Source organism: Canis aureus, chromosome 26, assembly GCF_053574225.1.
Source record: "Canis aureus isolate CA01 chromosome 26, VMU_Caureus_v.1.0, whole genome shotgun sequence".
Taxonomy (NCBI): Eukaryota; Metazoa; Chordata; class Mammalia; order Carnivora; family Canidae; genus Canis; species Canis aureus.
In genome coordinates this window covers 13921747-13946661 of record NC_135636.1, presented here as the reverse complement: position 1 = coordinate 13946661, position 24915 = coordinate 13921747, and the positions used below count along the sequence as shown (strand labels likewise).

Here is a 24915-nt window from a genome sequence, read left to right as displayed (position 1 = left end):
TGGGGATTTTTCTAGCTCTGTAATTGATTTGTAGCTTCATTATAGTCTGAAAACATTTTGTATGATTTCTATTTTAAAATTTTTAAGGTTTATTTTATGGCACAGAATATGGTCCATCTTAGTGAATGTTTTATGTGCACTTGGGAAGAATGTGTATTTTGTTGTTGGTTGGAATATTCTGTAAATGTCAATTAGATCCAGTAAATTGATGGTACTGTTCAGTTCAACTATATTCTTACTGATTTTTTGTCTGCTAGATCTGTTATTTGCTGATACAGGGGTGTGGAGGTCTCCAGCTATAATAGTTAATTCATCGGTTCTTGCAGTTCTGTCATTTTTGCCTCATGTATTTTGATGCTGTGTTGTTAGATGCATATACGTTGAGGATTGTTCTGTCTTTTTGGAGAATGACCCCTTTGTTATGATGTAATACCCCTTGTTATCCCTAATAATTTTCCTTGCTCTGTAGTCTGTTTTGTGAAGTTAATGTAACTCATAAGTTTTCTTTTGATTATTGTCAGCATAGTATATCTTTCTCCATCTCTGTACTTTTAATCTGTTTCTATATTTACACTGGTTTATTACAGACAACATATAGTTGAGTCTTGACTTTTTAGCCACCTTGACAGTCTGTCTTTTAATTGGTATATTTAGATCACAGTATTACAGTGATTATTGATAAAATTCTTTTAGCATCTACATTTTTGTAACTGTTTCCCACTTGTTGCCCTTGATTTGTTTCCTTTTCTGTCTTTCATTGTTTTCCTGCCTTCTCTGTGTATTAGACATATTTATATGGTTTCATTTTTCTCCTCTTTTAGCATATCAATCATGTTTATTTTTTTAAAAAATGTTTAGTGGTGCCCTGGCGTTTGAAATACACATTTACTTCCAATCTAACCCATTTTCAAGTAACACTATCTTGGATATCCATGGATAGTGTACATATTCCCATTTCCTCTCTCCTTTCCTTTTTTGTCTTTGATTTTATGCAGTTTGAATATGATATACATTAATGTAGATTTTTCTTTCTTTCTTTCTTTCTTTCTTTCTTTCTTTCTTTCTTTCTTTCTTTCTTTCTTTTTTTTTTTTTTTTTTTTGATTTTTTCATATCCTTTGTGGTGTTCTCTGAGTTTCCTAGATGTGTGCTTTGGTTTTGTTATTAATTATGGAAAATTTGTATTCATTAGTATTTCAGATATTTTATTCCTTCCCTTCTTTTTTTCCTCTTCCTGCTTCTTTCCCTTTCTCTCTTTTTTGTTCTCCTGGTTTCCCCATTACACATAATTATCCCTTTTGTAATTGTCCTACAGTTCTTAGTCTGTTCTATTTTTAAAAAATTCTTTTCTTTTCATTTTGGTTTGAGAAATTTCTAGTAACATCTACCTCACTGATTCTCTCACTGGGCATGTCCAATATGTTGATGAACCCATCAAAGGCATTTTTCATTTCTTTTACAATGTTTTTTTATTTCCAGTGTTTTCTAGAAATTCTTTCCTAGAATTAGCATCTCTCAGTTTATATTATCTATCTGTTCCTGCATGTTGTCCCCATTTCTTTCATTAGAGCTCTGAATGTATTATAGTATTTTAAATTCCAGGTCTGATAATTCCAAAATCTCTAACATATCTGAGTCTGGTTCTTATGCTTTGTTTGTCTCTTCAGCCTGTGCTTTTTTTCCTGCTAGCATGTCTTGTGATTATTTTGAAACTGAGATGGGATGAATTAAGTAAAAGGAAGTGAGGTAAACACGCCTTTAGTGTTTTACCTTTATGTAGCTTGGAGTTAGATTGTGTTACCATTTACTGTAGCAATAGGTATGTGAGGCTAAAATTTCCTCCTCTGATGTCACTGTTTTTATATCTGTTGTCTCTGGATTTCCTTAAAGACTCCTTCTTAAATAGGGTCTAGGTCTTACTCTTATTTGTTTTGTTTTGTTTTGTTTTTTCCAGCTATAATCCACAGTTATATAAGAGCCTGGTATTGATGTGGTTAAAAAGTGTCAGGTAGTGGAAGCCTATAGTCCTATGATTAGATCTCCTTTTTTATATGAGCCTTTTATGTTGGGCTGTGACCTTCACAAGAACTTCTGTTTTTCCCATCGTATGTGAGACAGGAATGAAGGCTAGCAGTGGCTGGAGTGGGGCATTTCCCTTACCCCATGACGAAGGCTAAAGGAGGCTAGAGTTGGCTATTTCCCTTTCCCTTCCTCCAAACTGACTAGGCTCTGATAAAACCCAAGTGGGTTAGTCTGTAGTAAAAAATTTTTCTTTGAGTTTTATTTTAATTTTTTTTAAAGATTTTATTTGAGAGAGACAGAGAGAGAGAATGAATGAATGTGTGAGCACAAAAGCAGGGGGAGGGCCAGAGGGACAAGTAGACTCCCTACTTAGCATAGAGCCTGATGCAGGGCTTGATCCTAGGACCCTGAGATCATGACCTGAGCTGAAATCAGACACTTGACTGAGCCACCCAGGCACCCTGAGTTTGGTTTTTCTAACCAAACTCATAACAGCTTGTTCAAACTGTGCCTAAAAATCAGGGAAAATAGATGCTTGGTGAGTGTTTAAAAAAACTCCTATGAATTGTGTTTGTAAATTTAGTTACATTACCTTTGAGACAATTCATTAGGTGTCTTTTAGTGTTGGAGCAGCTGGAGGATGAAGTTACCAATTTAATTCCTTATAGGCAAATGAGGTTTTATCATGTTGTCCCTATTTTTGATGAATTGCCTTTTGACCCTAAACTCCGAACAAATGTATTTTTCCATTTAGGATTAGTAGAAGATCTGGTGATACGTTGTTTTTTTTTTTAATTTTTAAAATTTATTTATGATAGTCACACACAGAGAGAGAGAGAGAGAGAGAGAGAGAGGCAGAGACATAGGCAGAGGGAGAAGCAGGCTCCATGCACCGGGAGCCCGATGTGGGATTCGATCCCGGGTTTCCAGGATCGTGCCCTGGGCCAAAGGCAGGCGCCAAACTGCTGCGCCACCCAGGGATCCCTGGTGATACATTTTTTTTTTTGTAAATATCACTAAACATTGTGAACTATATTTGTAAGCTAAGTTGGCCATGGATTTCCCAAGGCCAACATCTACACGGTGGTATCCAGAGTGAATCAAACTTGAACTGGTTTCTCTCTGTTTTATAAGAAATGTTTATCTGAGAGAATCAGGCTTATGAGATCACTTGTAGTGACAGAAGGCATTTTTTAAAAAGTAGAGCTTCTGCAAATCTCCAAAAATAATTAAAATGTGTAAAACACATATAGCAGATGGTAAAAGGGTTTGAACCAATTGTGTGTGACTTTTTTACTACTTACTTTTCCATGATAATGATTTTGTGTAGTTAAGATGGTAATTTTTCATGATAACTACTGCAGATATGTAAAGTGGAATGTGATTTCTGGAGTTCCTAATACCTGGCAATTTTAGAATAGATATGAAAGTATTTTCCTAATGCTTCATTATAATTTTACTATTGTAATATCAAATAAGCTGACTGTCATCTGGAGTTGCTTTTCTCTGATATTTACCCCTTTACCCAAATGGCTTAAGAAAACCAAAGTGGCATTTTATGTTGTTTCTAACCATTGTTTCCCCTTTTAAACCTGAGAAGTGTTATGTTATTTAAACATTATTTTTAAAATGCCTTTGAATATAAGCAGAAATATTATGATCTTTGATATTATCTTATTTTTGAGGACATAATTCCCGTTCATCATTTATCCCCTTTATCCTCAAAATAATGTGGTCTTCTGACTTAATTTTCTGCTGGCGATAGTGGATTTTTGATAATTTCATGTTTTGATTATCTGTTGTTGTGTGAGAAACCACCGCAAACTTAGTAGCCTAAGGAAATAACAATTTAAATTGCAATGAAGATTAAATTCTTAAGAATAAATTTAATGAGATATGTGTAAAAGCTGTACTAGAAAAAAAATTCGGACATTCCTAAAACATGAATAGAATTGGACAAATAGACTTCCTCTCTTCTTATACTAACACTCAACATTATGAAAATGACAGTCTTCGTTTTATTAACATACAGAGTTAATGGAGCCCCAACAAAAGTACCAATGATTCATTTAGTGGAAGTTGATGCTGAAGTTCATACAAATATTTAACAGTAGCCAGAAAAACACTGAAAAAGAAAAAAAAACAAGTGATGACTAACTCTACCAGACATTAAAATATGCTAGAATACTTGATGGCCTCTATAAATAAAGCATTGTAGTACTCACATGTGAATAGAGCGGTGTGATAGAAGAGAAAGTCTAGAAATAAATCCATTACATATGAAAATTTAGTGTATGATAAGTATAGCATCTCAAATGACTGAGATAAAGATAGACTTTTAAATAAATGGTTCTTCAACAATTAAGTGGCCATTTGGAAAAAGTTACTTTACACTATGTCTTACATTATACCTAAAGATAATGGATTTTGTATCTAAGTGTAAAAGTTAAACCATACAGACACTAGAAGGAAACACAAGTGCATTCTTATTTAACCTTTAACTCTGACTCAAAATACAGACAATAATAGAAAAGAGTGATAAATTTAACTATATAAGATGTTTTTAAATACTGTGTGGCTAAGAACACCATAAACAAAGTGAAAAGACAACTGACAAAGTATCTTGCTAAGAAAATATTCATAGCGTCTACACAGACAAAAGGTAATACCCTTAATACACAAAGAACTCTTTATTTTTAAATTTTAAAAATTTTTTTGTTTGTCCAGGTCTGCTTTATATTATTATTATTATTATTATTATTAAATATTTTTTTAATTTGAGAGAAAACACAAGCTGCTGGGGTGGGCAGAGGGAGAGTAAGAAGCAGGCTCAGCGGGAGCCTGACATGGGACTCGATCCCTGGACCTTGAGATCACTACCTGAGCCAAAGGCAGACACTTAACCAACGAGCCCCCTGGTGCCTCCAGAAAGAACTCATTAAGTTATTTATTATTCAAGTATATTTGACATATAGTGTTATATTAGTTTCATGTGTAAAACAGTGATTCAAGAATTCTCTATAATGCACAGAGCTCACCATAGTAAGTATAGTTACCATCTGCTACCATACAACATTATTGTATTACTGATCTATATTCCCTATGCTGTACTTTTCACCTTCAGGACTTATTTATTTTATAACTGGAAGTTTGTACCTCTTAATATTTTTTCCCTATTTTGCCAATTCCCCTACCCTCTCCCTTCTGGCAACCATTAGTTTGTTTCTGTATTTTTGAGTTTGTTTCTGGTTTTTGTTTATTTGTTCATCTTTTTTTTAGTTTCTATATATTTGTGAAATCATATGGTATTTGCTTTTTTCTGTCTGACTTACTTCACTTAGCATAATACTTTCTAGGTCCATTCATTTTGTCACCAATGGCATGATCCCATTCTTTTTATGGCTGAGTAATATTCTATTATTATAAGATATATAATTATATATCATATATAATGTTTTTTATATATTATATATGTAAAACATACCATGTCTTCTGAATCCATTCATCTATTGATGGACACTTAAGTTGTTTCCATATCTTGTATATTGTAAATAATTCTGCAATAAACATAGGGGTGGATATTTTTTTGAATTTGTGTTTTCATTTTCTTTGGGTAAATGCTCAGTAGTAGAATTGCTAGATCATATCATATTTCTATTTTTAATTCTTTGAGGAGTTTCCATCCCATTTTCCACAGTGGTTGTACTAATTTACATTTCCACTAGTAGTTGAGGGTTCCCTTTTCTCTACATCCTTGTTAACACTTGTTATGTCTTGCCTTTTTAATACTAGGCCTTCTGACTAGTGTGAGGTGATACCTCATTGTGATTTTTGTCTTTCTCTGATGATTAGTGATGTTGAACATCTTTTCAGGCATCTGTTGGCCATGTATATGTCTTTTTTGGAAAAAGTCCTCTGCCCATGTTTTAACTGACACTTGTGTGTGTTGTGTGTGTGTGTGTGTGTTTAGTTGTATAAGCTCATTATATATTTTGGATACCTACCCTTTAACAGATATGTCATTTGCAGATATCTTCTCCTATCTCGTAGGTTGCCTTTTTGTTTGTTGTTGTTTTCTTCTCTGTGCAAATGATTTTTATTTCATTGTACTTCTAATAGTTTATTTTTGCTTTTGTCTTCCTTGCTATAGGAGACATATCTAGAAAAATGTTGCTAATGCTGATATCCAAGACATTATTGCTGATGTTTTCCTAATGTTGCTAATGCTGATATCCAAGACATTATTGCTGATGTTTTCCTTAGGAGTTGTATGGTGTCAGGTCTCACATTTAGTTCTTTACTCTGTTGTTTTTTGTGTATGGTGTAAGAAGATGTTTAGTTCAATTATTTTGCCTGTAAATGTCCAGTTTTCCCAATACCCATTAATTGAAACAAGTCTTTCCCCCATTGTATATTCTTGCCTTCTTTGTTGTATAACAATTGACCATATAAATATGGGTTTATTTCTGGACTATATTCTGTTCCATTGATCTGTGTTCCATTTTTGTACAGTACCATATGGTTTTGAGCACTATAGCTTTGTAGTATATCTTGAAATCTGGGATTGTGTTATCTTCAGCCTCGTTCTTATTTCTGAGGATTGTGTTGGCTATTCAGGGTCTTCTGTGGATCCATACAAATTTTAGGATTTTTTTTTAAAGATTTTATTTATTTATTCATAGACACAGAGAGAGAGGGGCAGAGACACAGACAGAAGGAGAAGCAGGCTCCATGCAGGGAGCCCGATGTGGGATTCGATCCTGGGTCTCCAGGATCACACTCCAGGCTGCAGGCGGTGCCAAACCACTGCGCCACCGGGGCTGCCCCAAATTTTAGGAATATTTGTCTAGTTCTGTTGAAAATACTATTGATATTTTGATAAGGGATTGCCTAGAATCTTTAGATTGCTCTGTGTAATATGGACATTTTAACAGTATCAATTCTTTGAATCCATAGATATGGTTCATACAAAGAACTCCTAAAAATGGTGGGACAAAACCCCAAACATTCCATAGAAAAATAGGAAAAAGACATGGATGATTCATAAGAAGCATAAACATATAAAAAATCTTCAAACTCATTCATAATTGGAGAAATATTACTTAAAACAGCACTACAATATGAATTTCTCACATTTTACAGTGATAAAAATATTTTTTAAACTTATATTTTGTTAGGGAGGCTGAAGGAAAACAGTCATTCTTACATGTTGCTAGGAGGAATTCAAGCCAATAAAATCCTCTGAAGGAAATTTGGTAGTACCTACCAAAACTATATATTTATGATTTTTTTAAGGATTTTATTTATTTATTCATGAGAGATAGAGAGAGGCAGACACATAGACAGAGGGAGAAGCAGGCTCCCTTTGGGGAGACTAATGGAATCCCAGGATCATGCCCGGAGCCAAAGGCAGACACTCAACCACTGAGCCACCCAGGAATCTTATTTATCTTTTGAACCCAGTGGTTCCACTCATAAGAACCAATGATAATGATATACCTCCCAAAATATGAAAATGAAATTTATAAGGTTATTTACTGCAGCATTATTTGTAATTGTAAAATATTAGAAGTAACCTGAATGTCCATACATAAGAGTGGTTTAATAAATTATGGCATATTGTATATTAATTCCATAAAGTATTAGGCAACTGTAAAAAGTCATGATGAAGGTATTAGTGAACTTACTTGGAGTTATTTATAGTATATACTGTTATAAGAAAACTAAAAATATATATATATATAGGGTACAATCATTAATGTAAGAAAGAAGGAGATATAAAGAAATTTGTACAAAAGAAATACAAGAGTGATAAATCACAATTTGAAAAATTAGTTATCTATAAGTGGTGGGTAGAAGTGGGATAAACAGGACAATGAGAGCAGAGTTGTAAGGATGAGAAGGGTATACCTTTTTTGTTTTGTTTTTGTTTTTGTGTAACTTTGATTCTTAGAATCAGAGTTATGTTTTCTATATCAAATAAAAGAAATCATTGAAATCTACCAGGATTGTGAGCAAGGTTACAGGTTGTGGGCAAAGTTACAAATGAATATACATGGTAACAATTGAACCTAATCTTATGACAGATGAATAAAATATCCATACTGAACAGAATGGGGACCAAAATAACTGATCTATCTAATTAACTTTGGAAAACAGTATTTTGACTAGAATATACAAATATTGCATCTTGTTTATAAAAGGTATGTTTTTTTTTCAGAGATATGGCTTAATAGTTCAGTAACTACTTTATGTATTTCTTTCAGAGGTATGAGTTAATAATTCAGTGTTTTAGAATTGAACAAATGAATAAATGTATATAATAAAAGCCAGGGATCCCTGGGTGGCTCAGTGGTTTCGCACCTGCTTTCATCCCAGGACATGATACTGGAGTCCCAGGATTGAGTCCCACATCAGGCTCCCTGCATGGAGCCTGCTTCTCCCTCTGCCTGTGTCTCTTCCTCTCTCTCTCTCTGTATCTCTCATGAGTAAATAAAATAAAATAAAATAAAATAAAATAAAATAAAATAAAATAATAAATAAAAGCCAGGTTTCTTACTATCAGAGAAGGAAGTAGCAAATAAGGAAATAAGAGGGCTATAATGAATCTTGTAATAAATGAAAATCAGAGCTATCAGTCAATTTTTAATTAGATAAATATGTAGAGACAAAGATGTGCATATCTGTATCTACACACATAAAGATCAACATAGAAATAACTATATATGAAAAAAAAAGAAATAACTATATATGTATGTATATGCATAGGTCAGTATACATACACATACATATATAGCTTCTTAGCACTGTTTACTTGACAAGGCCTTGGAAGAGTGACACCTCCATAGTAGTGAGCACACCTAATAACAAATCTTGGTTTTTATTTATTTATTTTTTGTTTTTATTTTTTATCTTGTTTATTTGTTGTTTTTTAGAGAGAGCATGAGCAGGGTGGGGAGAGGCAGAGGAAGAGGGAGAGAGAGAATCTTAAACAGGTTCTACACTTAGTAGAGCTGGATGTGGGGCACTGAGTGTAGAGCTGGATGTGGGGCTTGATCTCTCAATCCTGAGATCATGACCTGAGCTGAAATCAAGACTTGGACGCTTAACTGACTGAGCCACTCAGGCACCTCAACAGATCTTGGTTTTTAAATACCATTCTCCATTGAAAGGAACCAGAGATCTTGGAGAAGTGGTACATTCTAGAGTTGGAGTAGAGAAAGTATATATATTCCTGGAACTTGTGGGGGGTAAGGAATAGTCAAAAGAACACAAGAGCCAATGTGAAGAAGTTCCTAATATCCAAAGCTGGAACAATTTGAGGAACAAAATAGTGATAAATATCAGAGTATAACTCATAGATTAAACTAAATATCCATACTAATCTAATTGAAGAAATGAAGAAAGAACACTTTTTCCTTACAAAGAATTCCAATTAATATATGTCGAAGGAATGAAGGAAATATAACACCATGATTAGACCAGTTCCACAGTAATAGCTTGTAGGCAAGATCCACCAAAGAATGGACAAAATCAGTCAGTGAATGTTTGAGAAGAAACAGGATGTTTACAGTCTCAGAGTCCCAAGATCTTTATCAATTATGGGGGAGAAAATAGTAATGTTACTGTTGAGAAACCGAGTGGATAATCAGCTTAACCAAGTGATGAAGGTTAACACAATCTGCAAAGACATGGGTACTAATGTCATGTACCCCTGCTGTGATACAGTGAGAAGGACGCAATATTAGTTTTGTGGTGATTTTGCCAAAAATATTATAATGTCAGTCTAATCCTGAAAAAAACATCAAGCCAAAATGAAAAGATATTCTATAAAATAAAAGACTAGTTTTCATAAAAATGTCATGGTCAGAAAGATGAAGACTATGGAATAGTCATAGTTTGGAGGAAACTGAAGAGAAACAATAGATGTAGTGTGGGATCCTATATTGAATGCTAGAATAGAAAAAGGACATTAGGGGGAAAAAAAACTGTTAAAATTTTAATAAGGTCTAGTCAGTAAAATTGTACCAGTGTTAAATTCCTTGATTTGATAATTGTACTATGGTTATGTAAGTTAACATTAGGGGAAGATGGGTATGAAGGATACATGAACTCTCTGTATGAATTTTGAAACACTGTAAATCTAAACTTGTTTCAAAATTAAAAATATTAGAAACTCAACAATAACCATTTTTCCTCCGTTTTGTGGTTGTTTGACCCAGCTGGACATTTTCTTTATTTATAACTAGTCAGAGGTCTACTTGGCTGGGATTTTTTGGAGACTTGACTTGGATGTAGAGATAGCTGCTGGGCGTCTCTTCTTCCTGTAGTTTCAGGGCTTCTCCAGTAATTTCCTCTCTCCACCAAGTAGACTGTACTTCTTATATAATGGCTCCAAACTCCAAGAATGCAAGAACAGAAGCTACAAAATATTCTTAACATCTCAGAAATCTCAAAACATCCCTTCTTCCATATTCAATGCCAAAATAGTCATAGGCCAGCCAAAACCAAAGTCGTTGAGGAATGACTTTTACCTCTTGATGAGAGAGTGACTTGTGCATATAAAAGGGAAGGAGATTAAGTACTACTCCTGACATGGCCTCTTTTTGGGTTCCCCTAGAGATGATTAGCAGATGTCAGACTGTGGCTTATGAAGCTCTGATTCAGCCTAGCTGAGGGCAGTGCCCAGTAACTCATAAATGGAGAGAAACTTCAAGACTGGCTTGACAGTGGTGCTACAAAAACCAAAAACCAAAAAGACCAAGACAAAAAACCAGTACTAAGACTGCTACAAAGTCTTTTTCAGGAAAGAAAATTTGTATTTGAGTTTCTTTTTTTTTTTTTTTTTTTTTATTTATTTATTTTTTTATTTATTTATTTTTTTTTTTGTATTTGAGTTTCTTAAAACATTTTCTTCTTCTTCTTTTTAATGGGTTTTAATACTTGAAACAACCACAAAATATCTCTAGAATCCAAATTTTGCTTTTTTGGCAGGATCATACCTAAACCATTCTGATTAGATGCAAATCTACTCTATTTTAAATATGTGTATGAAGGGTAATTGTCTTGCATCACATATTCCAACAATTAGCAACCTATAAGTTTAAAAAGTCCGTTGAAGTCCTTTATCTAAATCTCCTAGACTCAGAATTTCCTTCCATTTTGTTTGTCCCATTCTTGGTGGAGCAGTTGCTCAATTTACTTTGTCCAGTTGGCCCTTGGAATCAATGTGAGAACTAGGGGTATTGATCTCCTGTAGAGTCAAAAATATGCATGTAACTTTTGATTCCTTAAAAACTTTAATACTAATATTCTACTGTTGACTGGAAGCCTTACAAATAACATCAATAGTTGACTGACACATTTTTTTCTATGTTATATGTATTCTTATCATAAAGTAAGCTAGAGGAAAGAAAATGTTAGGAAAATCATAAGGAAGAGAAAATACATTTACAATACTATAGTGTATTTTTCAAAAAAGTTCATGTATAAGTGGAACTGTGAAATTCAAAACTGTGTTGTTGAAGGGTCACCTGTACCTCCAAAAAAACCATGCCTAAGTGAGCACATATTGAACCTGCCAGAAATGTATTTTTTTCCCTCTTCTAGAATTGTATCTACATATATATAGCACCTGTTTTAAGGGTTTTATAGTGATCCTTACAATGACCAAATTAGGCATTAATATTATTTACATTTATATATGAGGAAATTAAAAAATTAACATAGCTTATCCTTATATGCCTTCTCATGTTGCTTGGCTTGAGTCTGAGTTTTTGTCCATTACACTTTGCTATGCTTATTAGCACGACTAGTTTCTATTCCTGACAGAAGTGTCTTCAAATTCTGTTTTTAATTTTGTATCCTGCAACTTTACTGTTCATTGGTTAGATCTAACAGTTCTTTGTTTGAGTCCTTAGGATTTGTATATATAAAATCATGTCATCTATAAATAGAGACCATTTTAGTTCTTCCTTTCCAATTCTGATACTGTTTCTTTATCTTACCTGATTGCTCTGGCTAGACTTCTAGTACTGTATTGAATAGGAGTTGTGAGGTTAGGGCACTCTTATCTTGTTCCTGATCTTAGAGGAAAATCTTTCAACCATTGAATATGTTCTTCAATATGTTAGTTTTGGGCTTGCCACATGTGCCTTTTATTACTGAGATATGTTCATCCTATGACAGTTAAAGAATTTTTATCATGAATGGATGGCGATTTTTGTCAGATGCTTTTTCTGCATCTATTGAGATGATCATATGATTCTTTCATTCTGTTTATGTGATATATTACTTTGATTGATTTGCATAAGTTAACCATCCTTGCATCCCTGAAATAAATACCACTTGATCATGGCAAATAATCTTTTTTTTTCCTTTTTCTTTTCTTTTCTTTTCTTTTCTTTTCTTTTCTTTTCTTTTCTTTTCTTTTCTTTTCTTTTCTTTTCTTTTCCTTTTCTTTCTTTTCTTTTCTTTTCTCTTTTCTTTTCTTTCTTTTCTTTTCTTTTTTTTTTTTTTTAAATAAGCTGTATGCCCAATGTAGGGCTTGAACTCATGATACCACAATTGAGTCGCATATTTTATTGATTGAGCTGGTCAGGTGCCATGCAAATGACCCTTTTAATGTGCTCCCGAATTTGGGTTGCTAGTATTCTATTGAGAATTTTCATATCTATATTCATTAGGGATTTTGGCTTATAGTTTCTGTTAGTATTAGTATCAGGATAATGTTAGCCTTAAAAAATGAGTTTGGAAATACTTCCTTCTGTTCGATTTTTTAACAGTTTGAGGATAGTTGTTAATTCTTCTTTAAATGTTTGTTACAATTCACCAATGAAGCCATCTTGTCCTCGGCTTCACTTTGTTGGAAGACTTTTGATTACTGATTTAGTCTCTACACTAGCTCTATTCAGATTTTCAATTTAGTCCTGATTCAGCTGTAGTATGTTGGAAATTCTTCTGGATTGTCCAGTTTGTTGATATATAGCTGTTCATAGTAGCTATGATATATAGCTGTTCATAGTAGAATTTCTGTGGTATCCATTGTAAAGTTTTCTTTTCCATTTATTGCTTTGTTAATTCAGGTCCTTTTCTTCTTCATTAGCCTAAGAGTTTGTCAGTTTTATTTAACTTTTCAGACTCAACTCTTAATTTGGTTAACCTTTTCTATAGTTTTTGTTTTCAATTTCATTTGTTTCAGATGTAATCTCTGTTTTTTCCTTTCTTCTGCTAATGTTGGGCTGTTTATTCTTCTTTTTCTAGTTCCTTAAAGTGTAGAGTTAGGTTCTTTATTTGGGATGTTTGTTGCTTGTTTCTTGTAGGTGTTTATTGCTATGGACTTCCCTCTTAAAGCTGTTTTTGATGCATCCCACAAATTCTGGTATTTGTGGTTTCCATTTTCGTGTGTCTAAAAAAACTTTTCTGTTTGTTCTTTAATTTCTTCTCTGATTTATTGATCGCATAAGAGAGTATTATTTAATTGCCACATGTTTGTGAATTTTCTGTTTTTCCTTTTTTTGTAGTTCAGGTTTAATGCCATTGTGGTCAGAGATACTTGTAAGGATTTCAGTCCTCTTGAACTTGGTAAGACTTATTTTGTAGCCTAACATATGGTCTGTCCTAGTAAATGTTCCATGGGTTCTTGAGAAGAATGTGTATTCTGTTGGATAGAATGTTTTGTACATATCTGTTAGGTTCATTTGGCCTATAGTGTTGTTCAAGTTCACTGTTTCCTTATTGATTTTCTGGATAATTTATCCATTGTCAACAATGGGGTGTTAAAGTGACTGTTACTGTATTACTGTTTATTTCTTCTTTTAGTTCTGTTTTGCTTTATATATTTTAGATGCTCCAATATTGCCACATAAATAAAGTTGTTATATCCTCTTGATGTACTGACACTTTTCTCAGTATATTATGACCTTTTTTGTCTCCTTTTACCATTTTTAGTTTTAAGTCCATTTTGTCTAATAAATATGGCTACCCCTGCTTTTTTTGTTTACCATTTGCTTGAAATGTGTTTTTACATCCTTTCACTGTCAGTCTATGTGTCTTCTTCTTCTTCTTCTTCTTCTTCTTTTTTTTTTTTTTTTTTTTTGGTGATAGACTTTCTTTATAAACATCCAGAAGGAAGTTTTTTCACCTATCTTCTCGAGATATCCCAAGAGGAAGAGAGGATGGAGCTTTCTGGAGCAGAGCTAGGATCTGGGGCTTCATTCAAGCCAGGCCCAGCATGTGGTTTCAGGGCTCCATGGGGGGAGGGCAGCAGGTGGGGGAGAGGGAGCCCATGGAATCCCCAGTATGAGCCCTTATCTTTATTATCACTGACACAAACCTGACCAGATGGGGGTCAAAGTGGGGATGAAGGTCTCAGCCCCACTGGACGCTGGCCTGCAGGAGCCACCCCCTGGGTGAGGGTGCCACAGGGATAAAGGCAGCTCCTGGACTGGTGGCCAGCCTATGAGGTACTGGAAGATGGTGCTTCTCATGGGTTCGACCCTGCTGCTCAGAGCTGAGCTCAGCCACTTGGCTCTCTTTTCTAACCAGTCTTCTAGATGGCCCTCAGGGAGTTTGACAACATCTAGTGGGCACTCCTTGGCCTGCCTCTCCTCCTCCACCTGGATACTCAGTTCCTGCAGGTCCCTCTCTGACATGTGGGAAAATCTGCAGTTGGAGCCAAAGTCACACTGGCCTGTCAGTAGAAACCTCCTGCAGGGCTGCTTGTTCTGTTCATCTAGCAAGATGGCAACTGCATCTTGAAATATGTCATACCAGACCTTCTTGGCCTTGAGGTGCTATAGCCCATTTAGGTGCTTCTTGTGGTTGTGGAGGTTGTCCTGGAAGGAGCAGTTGCAGTAGTTACAAAATTAATGCTTCCCCATGGCCACTTACACCAGGTGCTGCAGCTGCCTGGTTCCACAGGGCCCAATGGCTCGAGCTCCTCCTCCTTCTGCCTATGTGTGTCTTTAAGCCTAAAGTGATTCTCTTGTAGTAGACATATTGTGCTATCTTGTTTTTCTTACCCATTACACCATTTTTTTGTCCTTTTTTTGGAGAATTTAATACATTTACAGTTTATATAATTATATATAGCTAAGAAGTTACTATTCCTATTTTGTTAATTTTTTCTCTTTTTCTTTTTTCTTTTTTTTGTAGATATGTTGTTCCTTGTTCTTATCCTACTGTTTTGTGTGTGTGTCTTTTGGTATCATACTAATGGCTTATAGAACTCACTTATTTTTTTTTTGTATAATTACTACAGGATTTTCCCTTGTCATTATCATGAGGCTTATATAAAATATGTTCAAATTATTATACCCTTCTTTAATAACAATTTAATTTTTTGTAAAGATTTTATTTATTATTTGAGCGAGAGAGACACGGAGCACTAGAGAGCACAAGTACAAGCAAAGGAGAAGGGCAGAAGGAGAGGGAGAAGTAGGCTTCCTCCTGAACGGGAAGCCCAATATGGAGCTCAATCCCAGGACCCCAGGATTGTGACCTGAGCCACCCAGGTGCCCTGATTACAACTTAATTTTGATAGGATTAATAAACTTTACAATTTTACTTTTCTTCCTCCTTACATTTTAGGTTATTGCTGTTACAATTTACATGTTGTATATATTGTGTAACTATACCAGATTATGGTCGTTTTTGTTACTTCTACTTTTTTTAACTTTTAGACTAGAGTTCTAAGTAAATTACGCATTACTGTTACCATATTGCAGAATCTAACCATGAATGTATTATTTACCATTATCAGTGAGATTTACACTACCTTTTAGTGTTTTTATGATGTTAACTAGCATTTTTTCAGCTCCACTTTAGAGTTCTACTTCAAAGAACTGCTGTTAGCATTTCCTGTAAGGCAGTTCTGGTGATAAGGAACTAAATGCCACTGTATATAGGGCTGTTGAATGGCTGTGCAGCTTTAACAGGAGGTCTGGTTAGGTTGACAGGCTGAAGGCTGTATTGAGTGATGAGCAGGACTACCAGTTAGATACTCTGCCCAGGTGTAATGGGGGAAGCAGCTCTAAAGCTGGTAAGACTCTTTTTTTTTTTGTCTTAACTCCAACTGACTCACACCACAAGTTCCCTGACTGAACAGGGCCACTGGGTTTTCTCTGCCAGCCCACCTCTGGCTCAAGTGCCACTATGCCACACAACTTCTAGGAGTTGTTATCAGCCCTTCTGGTCATATGGGGTCAAAAGACACTCTCCACAGCAGGTGGGACAATTTAACAGCTCCCTTGCCTGAGAGGCATCAAGCTAGTTTTCCAAACAGGTGCTAGTTGGGGGCTGGGAACCACCTTTTGCCTTGGCTACAAATTAACTACCAGCCTATTTATATTATACCATGGGAATGCTCCATGCCGCGTACTGGCTTTGCTGTGGGGTAGTCAGCTCTGCTGGCCTACCTCTCAGCTTGAGCACTGCTGGGCCACACTGCTTCTGGTTGTCACCAGTCCTTCTGGTCAGATACCACTGGAAGACTATTCTGGTTTCTTTTCTTTGAATCAAATTAGAAATTTAATTTCTGCTTTTTTACACGTACTGATTATTATAGGACAGGTAAACAGCAGTCCTAGTGAGTAAAAAACAAGAGAGTTGGCTGCTTATTATAACTGAATTCTTGCCACTTGAATCAGAACATATGATCCCCACAGGTTTAATGCAGAGAGTGTATTTTGGAAGACAAATTTCTGGTTCATTATGGAAATACTTTTGGATACATTCCAGGTTTACTCTTGCTGATATTCTATTTTGAGAGCATTGGGCTATAACTCCCAAACTGGCCACTTGGTTAAACTGGAATATATTATTCAGTGGTATGATAAAAAATACAAGTGCTAAGGGTTTCATCTGCTTTTATTTCTTTGTTTCAGTTTTAAGAAATATGTATATTTAATATATAATAATTATAAACATATATAAATATTATATTAATATAAATACATAATGTATATAGGTTATTAAAATTGCCTGAGGTATTATTCAGGCTCTTGATTATCTCCTTTCAATCTAAAAATAATTATGAAGTAATAAAACTGCCATAGAAAAGTAAATGTTGAAGTAATTAATATTTCATTATTTCCCTTTGTTTATTGTTATTTTCCTGTTTATGCTGGCTTGAAATTATACTGGCTCACATATGAATGTGGAGATTAGTGACAGTAGATGTGCCACTTTAATTTCTGCTGCATCTTAAAGGAGTAATGATAAATTGCTTGAATATCAGAGATTATGCATAGAATTCACAGTATAAATCAAGTGGCCAATGTTATGTTAAAATTATTTCATATATTATGTGTACTGTAAAAGAGATTGGTAATTTTGTATGGATTTTGTGTTAATCATATTTGGCTTAGATGCAACACATTTCTCATCTGAAAATTTATAGAGAATGACTATTTTTCTTTTATTCTGTAATTTTTGTTAATTTATTTGTTCTGCCATTTCTCAATTATTTGATTATTAAGGTAAAGAAAATGATGAAACTTTTTGTTAGGTTCTCATTACTTTGCTTTTCTTCATATTTTTAAAAATTGTGATATAATATACCTAATCCAAAATTTACCCTTTTAAAGTATACACTTCAGTAGATTTTAGTATATCTACAATATTGTGCAAGTATTATCACTGTATAATTCCAGGACATTTTTATCACCTGAAGAGAAATCTTGCACCTTTTACCTGTGTCTTCCCATTCCTCATTTCCTAACTCTTAGCAGCCACTAATCTCTCTGTCTCCATGGATTTGCTTATTCTGAACATTTCACATACATAGAATTATACAATCTGCTGCGTTTTGTGTCTGGCTTCTTTTATTTAGCATACTGTTTTCAGGGTTCATCCACATTGTAGCATGTATTCATACTTTATTCACCCCCCAGTTTTATTGAGATATAACTAATATATTATTTTGTATTTACGGTGTACAGCATAATGGTTTGCTATGTGTATGTATTGTGAAATGATTACCATGATACATTTAGTTAACATCTGTTACCACACAGAATTACAAATTCGTTTTCCTTGTGGTAAGGACTTTTAAGATCTATTCTCTTGCAACTATGCAATACAGTATTGTTAACTACAGTTACCATGTTGTACATTACATCCCCAGAACTTATTTATATTGTAACTAGAGTTTTGTACCTTTTGGCCACCTTTAGTCATTCCCTATCTCTTTTCTTCTTATGGCCAAATAACACTCTACTGTATGGATACACCAAAATTGTTTATCCATTCATCATTTGATGGGCACCTGTGTTGTTTCCACTTTTTGGCTATTATGAATAATTCTTCCAAGACCATTTATGTGCAAGTTTTTGTATGAATATGTTTTTGATTCTCTTGGTTCTGGAAGTGGTGAAGTTGTACAAATTTATGAATATACTGTAAACCACTAAAATATTAAAAGGATGAATTTTGTGGTATGTGAATTGTAGCTCATTTTGAAAATATGAAGAAAGCAAAAAATCAGTACTTAGTAAAAGCTTTCCTCACTTTTATTCTACTTTGGTAATAACATAGTCGAGAAATGACAAAAATAAAAAATTTATTAACAAAATAAATTAGTAAAAATTAGAGAAAGCAAAGAAAGTAGTGAAATTGCTCTGTTGTATGGTAACTCTGTGTTTAACTTCGTGAGGAATGGCCAACCTGTTTTCCACTGTAGCTACAAAATTTGACATTCCCACCAGCAACGTTTGAAGGTTCTGCTTTTTCCACATCCTTGCCAACACTTACAATTTTGCATTTTTATAAAAAACTAAAGCCATCTTTGGAAGTGGTATGTCATTGTGGCTTTGAGTAGCATTTCCCAAGTGACTAAGGATGATGAACATCTTTTCGTGTGCTTACTAGCAATCAGTGTATCTTTGGAGAAATGTCTATTTAGATATTTTTTAGAATGTCTTTAGAAATATCCTTTTTTTCAGATTTGTTGAGGTATAATTGAGAAATGAAATTGTCAGAATAGCCAAATAACCGAAGTGTTTATTTTTTTAAAAAGACTTTATTTATTTATTTATTTATTTATTTATTCGGGACAGTGTGAGAGCCAGGGTGGGTTGGGGGGGCCAGGAGGAGAAGGAGAGAAACCCAAATAGACTCCACTCCAACTGTGGAGCCTGACATGGCTTCCATCTCAGGACCCTGAGATTATGACTTGAGCTGAAATCAAGAGTCAGACACTCAACCAATTGAGCCCCAACCTAAATGTTTATTAATAGATGAATGGATAAAGAAAATGTGAGTTATATATTATACATATAAAAGATAATATATAAAAAATAGGATAAAATGTAAATATGTATAATAAATGGGATAAAAATATTTATATTTTATATATGTGTGTATATAAAGAAGATATATATACATATATTATAAATGGAATATGACTCAACTTTAAAAAAAGAGGGAAATTCTGCCATTTGTGACAACATGGATCAACCTGGAGGGGATGGTAAGTGAAGTAAGCCAGACAGAGAAAGATAAACACTGCATAGTATCACTTATATGTGAAAACTTTATATAAAAAAAAAGTCATAGAAACAGAAAGTGGAATGTAGGTTGTCATTGGTGGCTGGTGGGCAGAGAAAATTGGGAGAATCTGGTAAAAAGTATAAACTTTCAGTTATAAGATAAATAAGATCTGGGAATCTAATGTATACTTGGTGACTGTAGTTGATAATACCGTATTGTATAATCAGAATTTTATAGGATTGAACTTTAAGGGTTTTTACACACAAAAAGATAAACATATGAGGTGATGAGTATGTTAATTAACACAATGGTGGGACTCTTTTCAGAATGTATACATATATCAGCTTGTACAATTCAGATCCCTTGCCCATTTTAAAATTAGCTTACTTGTTTTTGTTTTTGCTATTGAGTTGTAGCAGTTCCTTATATATTTTGGATGTTAACCCCTTAGTAAAATTTTCTTTCATTCCATGAAAAGATTGACTTTTCATTTTGTTGATGATTTCCTTTTCTGTGCAAAATCTCTTAAGTTTGGTAGTCCCACCTTTTAACTTTTCTGTTGTTCACTATTTATTGCATCTCACTAGAGTATCAGTTCCATGAGTGTGGGTATCTTATGTATCTATATGCAGTATTTGTAATTGTGCGACACACAGTAGTTGCTCAATAATAGCTTGTTGAGTGAATTGAATGCATTGTTGTAGAGGGATGGGACATAGCATTTTTATCTCTTTTATGATAGATATTTCTTGAATCATGGCTTGATTTGGTACCTAGAAATCACAAAACTGTCAATTAAAAGATCTACCTTAACTGGAAAAGAAGTATTTCATTCTCTGTAAGTTTTTTACATGTTCTGAACCGTTCTCAGATGTTAAAATATCCTCCATTCATATTCTGCAGGATTCTGTGTAATAGACTTTATTAGAAAGTGGCTCATTTCTTCTCAGTCTGTTCCTGGAAAAAAAGTCAAACTCAGTCCCAAAGGAGTGGTATAATTGGTTGCTGTACATCTGAACTTGGATGAAATATTAATTTAGCTATGGATATGACCAACAATTTAATTCAAGCAGTATTTAATGGGTACTGTGTAGAAGGTACTGCTAGATGCTGGGGATAGAAATGTTGATAATGTCATTAAAGCAAGTACATATATGTATATAGATATTTTTTTTTATTTTGTAAAATTATAAAAATAAAAAATAAAATCAAGACAATTTAAAATACAAAGCTCTACAGCATAATAATTCAAAGAATTGATTTTAAGGTCAGAATCCTGGGTTCAAATTCCAACTCAGGTGCTTGCTAGCTCTAGAGACTCAGGTGAACTAGTATTTTTAAGCTTCAGTTGCTTTTCTAAGTGATGATAATATTGCTTACCTCCCAGGGTTTTTGTGAAGATTTAATGAGAAAATGTATATAAAACTCCTTTGCACCTACATAGTAAATATTTATTATGCTATAACATATATGAACTAGAGTTTTGAAACTTGTGTTTTTCAAGATTTTTTCCCATAACTGCCTGACTTGGCTGACTTGCTATTGGAATGTCTCCCACCTCACTGGCAAGCCCAGCACATAGTAACATACAGTGCCTTTACCAGCTTTTCTCCCCCACAGCATATAGCTCTATTTCTGATCTTTCTGATGCCCAGCCTAGTGGGGCTTGCTAGCTATATTCTGACAGATGTTTTCAATGCTGACTGCTTTATTGGATCCATAGGGGTTGTTACCAGATTATTTATAATCCACACCTTCCTAGGTTCTTTGGGGAATTAAAGTAGGCATGAGAAGAAAACATTCCCTAGTCAAATAGACCTGTATAAAATTAGTCTTCAGTCAGATTAATATGATTTTTTACTTTTGCTTATTCCATCAAAAGTTTTGCCATTCTCTTAGTGATTAAAAGATGTGGTAAATGTGTCTGTGTTTTTAACTGACTATATTAGACCTTAAGGAATACAATGTAAATTGACTATATAAAATAGAGAATTTGATAGAGATTTCATGAAGTTGGATTAAATGATCCTGTAGAATTTATTGAATCATATGTAATGCCACCAACAAAGAATTCAGCAGTTGACAATTGAAGCAGAGAAAATTGATGAAGGTAATGCCATTAAATTCTTCAGTAGAGACTAGAATGGCAAAGGATTAAGAGATTATTTGGAAAACTGATGAAACCCTGGAATATTTCTCTTAGATGACATTTATTACTGCCTTTTATGAATTAAATGTGAATTGACAGCTGTTATAGTATTATGAAGTAATTTTAGGAAAATCAACAAAAACCTTTTTCAGATGAAATCCTTGCTGTAAGTGGATTCAAGTGAACTTTGTAAGGACCAACTAGTCATAAAGCATCACTCTTTACTACCCATTCTTTCTTTCCCTATGATCTTTTCTACCTAGGGACACTTCAGTTAGGATCTCTCTGGTTCTGATGACTGAATTAAAGCAAATGCCCATCATTTATTTTCCATATCCCATGAACTAGCCTTCGGCTGGTCTGAATCCATCATGTGATATAAAGGATCTAAGAAGTTCAGATCCAGACTGTGGTACTTAGCACAAAGCTAAGATGGTGGTAATTAATCAAATTAGGTAGCTCATTTTATGGAATAAACTTGAAAGGTAGAATAAAACCAGATCATGAAAGAAATATTGGTCTAAAGGAAATGAACTTTATCCTACAGGTGTTTCTCAAATTGTGGTACATAGACCATTTACATTAATATCACTTGTGATATATGTTAAAAACTCTAATTTTTGCTCCCCATCAATGGATTAGAATTTCTGGGGCTAACTCTGGGAATATACATTTAAAAGATATTTTTATGTGATTCTTTTTTTAAAAGAAATTTTAGAGCCTGCACTTGCGAGCACTTGCACAGGCATGCACATGAATGGGGGGGAAGGGCAGAGGGGGTGACACCCCACTGAGCATAGAGCCTGTTGCTGGGCTGGATCTCAGGACCCATAATATCATGGCCTGAGCAGAAACCAAGGCTTGGTTGCTTAAATGCCGGAGCCACCCAGGCACCCCTCTGTGTGACTCTTATATACACTATTATTTTAGAGCCCTTGATAAGCACAAATAATTTGAAGAATTGTTCCCTGCACTTTTCTTTTTTAAAATTAAGTGCTTCCAATGATATATTAGAAAACCTTTGTTACAGTCTAAGAACTTTGAAGTAAGGTCCTATTTATCTGTAATTAGAGTTTCATTAATTGTTTGAGATACTATTTCTAAGCTTGCTATAAAGACAAATGAATATGGTTCATATGTTAACTCTGTATGTGGAATACTTTAAAATAGCATAACACTTATTCCATGCTTTTTGTTATAAAAATAATTTTTCTTCGAAAGTGTTATCTAAATCTTTTCAGTTTTTTCACTTGGAGACCCCTGCTGTTATGCAACATTGAAATAACAACATTGTTTTTCACCCATTAAAATACCACTGCAAGATATTGTGAATCGGCTCATTTGCCTTGCCTTTTTTTTTTTTTTTTTTTTAACAAATAAGGCAGTGTTTTGAGTTATGCCAGATGTACAAATGAGAGATTTGAGTGCACTTGTAGAATTTAAATTGAAATGCTAATGAGATTCTGACAGGCAGAGAAAACAACACAGCCTACATTTTCATCTGTTTTATTAAAGTCATTATTTAACTGGAAAAACACATTATTTAGAGCTATTTATTTATGTGGCATTTGTAATTCAGCTCTTAAATTTTATCCAATTAAAGTGCTTCTCATTCCATTTTCACTTAATGTGGTAGATTGTTTTGGGCATTCATCTTTTGCTCTGTTTCATTCAGTTGTAGAGTGGCAGTAACTCAATTGAATGAATGCATCTTTCTCTTTTCTGTGTTTTTTTTTTTTTTTTCCTAATGCTTACATGTGCTGCTTCATGCTGTGGTGCTACATTGACATCTTTATTTTTTATTCGCAGTAATTCCATCGAAATTTCATGGTTGATTGTCACACAAGATTTTTTATGGTTGTTTTATGCTTTGGTTATTTCATTAGTATTAGTAGATTGTGAAAGTAAGGAAAATAATACTGTTAAACAAAATCAAACTTTTGAGAAGGTAAATTGATCTTAGTGATGATTGAACAGGAGACACTAAGCCTTAAAAGTATTATTTCCACAAAGATATCCAATGCCTTATGAGAAATATTTCTAATTTTTAAAACTTTTAATTATTATCTATTTGCACAATTTTTCAATCATTTGTTTTTTTAATTGTTTTTGTGATTTTTGAGATTTATTCAAATGTCTCTATTTTGAACATTGACTTAAAGCAGGTTTTAGATTTCTTTTACTTGTGTTTATCACCCTGCCTCTTAAATGAGAGTAAAATTAGAGTATTTGTGGTTATAGAGGTTTAAAATTTCATGTACATATACAAAGTCAGTACATTTGGAGGAAGAAGTACTGCAGAATTTCAAAGGCTAGTGTGAGTCTGGTTGAGGTCAAGCTCATGTTGGAATGCAGACATTATGGGAGGGTCTAGAAGACAATGTGTCTCCTTTAGAAGGCAACTGCTATGAAGAGAGAGAAATATGTGAGTCCAGAATCATATAGATATCATCACAAATGTCAGATCTTCTTTTTATTGTATTTTACAACAGGTTTGGAGATTCTTCTATTGTTAGAATGCTTCAGTTATTTCAAACTGTCTATGATGCTTAAATGAAAATCTGTGGTAAAACAAGCTCTATTAGCATAAAAACCATTTCAGTAAATGTTCAATGACTAAAGTCTCTATATTAACTGGAATTTGAACTAATGACTGTCAGTTCCCAGACATTTACACAAAGATTCTCTCAAGGGTCCTCCATTAAGCAGCATTAGGGAGTTTCATACACAGAACTGTTTCTTTATATCTGAAAGTTTATAAGAGGGAGACTCCTGAAGGTCAGTAAACTGAGAGTCTGAGACAGCTCTGGTTCAGACTATAGCACACATGAACTTTGTGAACCTAGATGCGCCACTTGTGTATGCTCAGATTCTTTACCTGCAAAGTCAAGAGGTTGGTGGTGGACCTTGAAGAGTGCTACTAGCTCTGTAACTCTGATTTTGTGATTCTTTTTTTCCCGCCATTCCTCTTCCCAGACTCCAGTCATTGTCTTATTTACATAGTTGCATTTCTAATTATGATTCTTTTACTGACCCTCAAGAAGCCAGAGCACATAACATTTAAATGATAATTAGGTTTATCATATCTACATACCTTCTTAATATGGTGTCCAAAATTATTTTTGAAGATATATATTTGGGGTGAAATTCCTAATTAGTATTCAGGATACCTATAGAAAATAGCTTTTGTAGGTACAGTTAACTTTTGATTATTTATATTAATGTGGGATAAGATGCCTAACTGAAATGTACATGA

General features: G+C 34.0%; 1 protein-coding gene, 1 long non-coding RNA gene and 1 pseudogene across 5 annotated transcripts in view; 1 reads left to right on the top strand and 2 right to left on the bottom strand.

Annotated features, from left to right (window-relative positions):
* MACROD2 (mono-ADP ribosylhydrolase 2) overlaps positions 1-24915 on the top strand; it is a 1919734-nt gene that overhangs the window by 157571 nt on the left and 1737248 nt on the right. The window lies entirely within an intron of this gene.
* On the bottom strand, positions 3926-5570 carry LOC144297906 (uncharacterized). The gene is made up of 3 exons (XR_013364804.1): positions 5505-5570; positions 4246-4278; positions 3926-4145 (listed from the first exon to the last, which is right to left on the bottom strand). It is a non-coding gene; the product is annotated as an uncharacterized LOC144297906 (long non-coding RNA).
* On the bottom strand, positions 14264-14901 carry LOC144298791 (zinc finger matrin-type protein 5 pseudogene; annotated as a pseudogene).